Genomic DNA, 4,454 nt, shown 5'->3' on the forward strand with positions numbered 1-4,454 from the left:
TACTTGTCTTAATCCTTTATCTGACACAGCTTTCACTATAGCTGTGGTTAGCCTTTGTAAAAAAATCAGTGAAAGGTTCTTGTGGTCCCTGAAATATCTTTGTGTAAACCTCAGTTGGTTTTCATGGTTCTGGAATTTTACCCCCAAGTGTTTAGAGCTGTTGTATGGCATAGGAATATTGTATGCTCATCATAAGTGGCTTGTACATTTCTATCAGTGAAACATCCCTCACCAAGGATTTAATGTTGGGAGATCTCAAAACCTCTGATCTTACCTTGTTCCAAATTCCTTGCCTCTCCTCTCAACCAGCTTTTCCATTGTAACTGCTAGTTATATTCTAGAACAGCTGAAATTAACTGATTCCAGTCATATGGGATGATTCTATTTGAGGTAGACCACAAATTTAACAGCTGTCTTAATAATGTTGAGTGTATACTATACGTGACTACTGCTTCCTTTATATTTTTAAAAAATCTCTCATTGAAATAGGTTGTAATATATATTCTACATATGGCTCAGGGTTTCTATCACCTGTTGGTCTCTCACAGATGATGACAGGATAAGCCTTTGTATGAGAGCCATCTGGAGATGTTACAACCTGTATGGTCTTGCCCTTCTGTTTATTAGGTCCCTTTTCATCTTTTTTGAGAATTTCATCCAGGGCTTGGAAACAAACATCTAGGGTCTGTCCCAGTGAATGAACCTCTTCTGTTGTAAGGGATTCCAGACTTCTCATGGCATCATGCAACCTTTTATGTTCGTCTGAAGCACATGATTCCATAGACCTTATTTTATCAGTTAATGATAATCTCTCTTCCTTATAAAGTGTCTGAGCAGCAACATCACCCTAGAGAGCTTTTGTTCTGTCCATTAATTATTCGTAATTACTATCAATAAAATAAAATCTGTTTATACATTTATTATTAATGGACAAATTCCAAACTAAATCTTGGGATAAATTCCAAACTTTTAAATCCTGGTTAGCAGATTTTAGAGAAAGAATCTGTTTATTCAAGTCTGTATTGGTATCTTGTAAATCCTGGGAAGCAGATTCCAGAGAAAGAACCTGCTTATGTAAGTGCCCATTGCTACCTTGTAAAACCTGGTTAGCAGATTCTAGAGGAAGAATCTGTTTATTCAAGTCTATATGGGTTCCTTGTAATCCTGGATAGCAGATTCCAGAGAAAGAATCTTTTTATGTAAATCTTCATTGCTACCTTGAAAAGCCTGTATCAGTTCCAATAATGACTCATCTTTGTTATTATTATTAAACCAGTATTTCAATGCTATGTGAATTATTATGGTAAATGCCAGAATAGTGTATGCTAAATATGCCCTAGGAAGATTGTATATTTCCCGTAATATTTCATCCATCATGTAAGCAAAAAGGTTCTTAAATCCCTGTGAAGTAATGTTATCTGTCATATTTTGAGAAATATTTAAAACTTGTAAAGAAAATTTTATTGATTTGTGTATTTATTAATCAGTTTTAAGGTGTAAAATTATCGAGTACTCTTAACTGCTTGTGCTTCCGTCCTTGCGATGGTTTTTTGGGTGTTGTAGTGCAGTTCAGCCAGCAGGTGTCGCTGGTGTGACGCTAAAGCAGGTCCTGCTGAAGTCTTTGGCCTGTTTTAGCTTAAACAGGCTACAGAGCAAGTTCAGTAATGGGGCAGCTGAGGGCATACGCTGACAGGCACCCATGGTATAGCATGGAAGACCTGTGGCAACCCAGGCAGATACCCACGGTGAAGCGGGGAATATTGCAAGCTCTTGACCAAGGGCCAAACTCAGCAGCTCACTAGCAGGCAGAACCACCAGTCTGGGGGCTAAGCTTGTTGCAGGACTGGACTCAGCTGCTCCCTTGCATGGTGGGAATGCATTGGCTCCCTTGCACTGTGAATGGAACCGCACTTGCCACAGAGGTGTTCCTTAGTGCCCACCTGCGCATGGCAAGTGGCACCCACTAGGTATAGTCAGTGGCTATATGGAACCCAGTGCGGGGAGGGGGATTCGTGCCTGTGAGCAGGGGAGGAGGGAGGGAGGGAAGGAGCAGTGGTACCCATTTGGTTGTAGGTGGAATGCGTAAGCACTGGGTCCCCAGGAGGGGCAGGGATTTTAAAAGATACAGGGAAGCACAGAAAGTGTGCCATAGCAGCCAGGGAGGCAACCCAGGTGTTTGGAGTTTGCCCCACATTGAGTGCCAAATATAATGCAATTAGTGAGGCAATTCCACATAGTTTATCTGGTAATTAAAAGAGGTTTATTTCAGGGTTAACTTACAGCCACTAAGTGGTCAGCTACAGGATCTGGGAGAGATGAGGTGCAGTCCAGCATGGTTCTCTGGAGAACTGTGACTTGGTCTGCACTCCAGCCTACAGGTCCATGAAGAACCTAGAGAGCAAGCACATATGCATCTTGTGTCTTAAGGGGTTTCATCTTGGCCACATCCCAGGGGCAGGTCATAGGCAGGTGTGGCAGTGTTTCAAGATCAAAGCTGGAATAACTACCCCCTACAAAGTATGGCTTCTGAGGCAGGCTCAACCAAAAGTGAGCTGAACACTACCAACTGGGGGTCAATTATTCAAGCACAGAGGCCTCTGGGGTACATTTTACAGCCAAATCACAATAAGGATCTTTTGAAAAGAAAAACCAAAGCTATTGATTAGAGTCTATGTTGAACTATGTGTGAAGCCATTAGACAAAGTTAGCAGAATAGTAAATGTAGGGAACCATGGAGTTGACCTGGGCTAGCTTCCTTGAGAGACAGGTGTCATAGGTTTCTCAGGCTAGAGTCCATGGCACCTGGTGCACTGTGTGCCTTTCCATTCTTGAGAGACTGACACACTCCTTAGGCAGTGAAGCATTCAGGCCTCTTGTGATTCTCTGCATGTTCCCTTGGAAGTCAATGAAGCATGGAAGCTTGACAGACAGTTGGTTCCTGTATAGCTAACAAAAGTCATTGAGCCCTGGCAACTACAACTGTATTGATCCTGGCAATTGTCTTTATATTCTGTTTCTAATAAAGGTATAAAAAGTCTGATTGCACTCAATAAAAACTGTCACCGCCTCAATCTTGCTGTGGCCCCTCCAACCAGCCTGGTTTGATTCTTCATGGCCGTATCAGTTGACCTTGGTTTAGTAAATAAGCAAAGACATTTCATGTGATGCCAAGAACACAGACCTGAAATATGGGAATTTAAGAAAAACGAGAAAAGGAGGAACTCCTGGAAACCATGTACACACATGGATAATAAGGAATAAGGCAGGGACATTCATTGGAGGTAAAAAGGTGGGGCAGCCAGGGTCAAAGGAGTGACATTTACTTGCAAAGTCCTGCAGACTTTGTAGCTGGAGGGAAGAGGTAAAGCAGGTCACCATCAGTTGATGAAATTCCTGGGGTTCATTAGTGAGCTTCAGCCTTCTTTCCCTGAAGAAGGATCTCTGGATCCCACCACTTGGTCCTGCTTAGGAAGAGTAATTGAGAGAAAATTAGATGTAAGTGCTCCAGAAAACAAAAATTCCTAATGATGCTTTCCAGCTTTGGAAAGACACATTTAACATTAAAAATGAAAATGATAAGGAAGAGGTGGAACTAACATTGGAAATAGAAGACAAATTAGAATTTGAAGATACATTATCCAGAATCTCCCCCTGTGATGAGACTGAGGTTCTTCCTCCTCCTTGTGCTGACTTTGCCCCCAGCCTCCCAACCTCCAGCTCCAATTTCCTCTGTCCCTAAAACCTATCCATCAAGTGCAGTTCCTGATAGCATGAAACTTCTTTTCGATGCTTAATCTCTTACTGGGGTTATTAAAGAAATTTATCATCCCCTGATAAGAAAATTAATTCCTTTTAAGTCAGGGTACAGGTCTCTGATGCAAGAGGCTCTGAATTGTGACCAGGAGATGGGAGAAGACTTGGGGGGTGTTCTCTTTTCCTGGTGAGTGAAACACCTGATCCTAATAGCCTGAGGCAAAGAGTTAGAAACTGTGTGCCCATTTCATTGAACACTATTAAGGATCTTAAGTAGGCTTGTACTCAATATGGACCAACTGCTCCTTTTACATTGTCTTTCCTTGATTCTATTTCTGGGGATGCTTTTCTTCCCTCTAACTGGAGGATCCTGGCAAAATCTTGTCTTACTGGGGACAATATTTATTGTGGAAGACTGATTATTCAGAAAGATTCTAGGACTAAGCTATGAGAAATCAACAAAATAATGTGCCCATAACTTTTGAAATGTTAACAGGAGAAGGCATGCATAGTGATGCTCAATGACAGATTGCATATCCTCCTGAGGCTTATGGAGAAATCAATGTTTGGCTTTAAGAGTTTGGTATATGTTACCAGATTCTGGAAAAAGGAGAGAATCATGGAGTTGGCCTTGTAGCTAAAGTTTTCCTGCCTGGCCCACAGTCAGTACAAATCTCTCTCACCTGCCAGTCCCACAGCTG

Source organism: Peromyscus californicus, unplaced genomic scaffold, assembly GCF_007827085.1.
Source record: "Peromyscus californicus insignis strain IS unplaced genomic scaffold, ASM782708v3 Scaffold_6__1_contigs__length_162567912, whole genome shotgun sequence".
In the NCBI taxonomy this organism is placed as follows: Eukaryota; Metazoa; Chordata; class Mammalia; order Rodentia; family Cricetidae; genus Peromyscus; species Peromyscus californicus.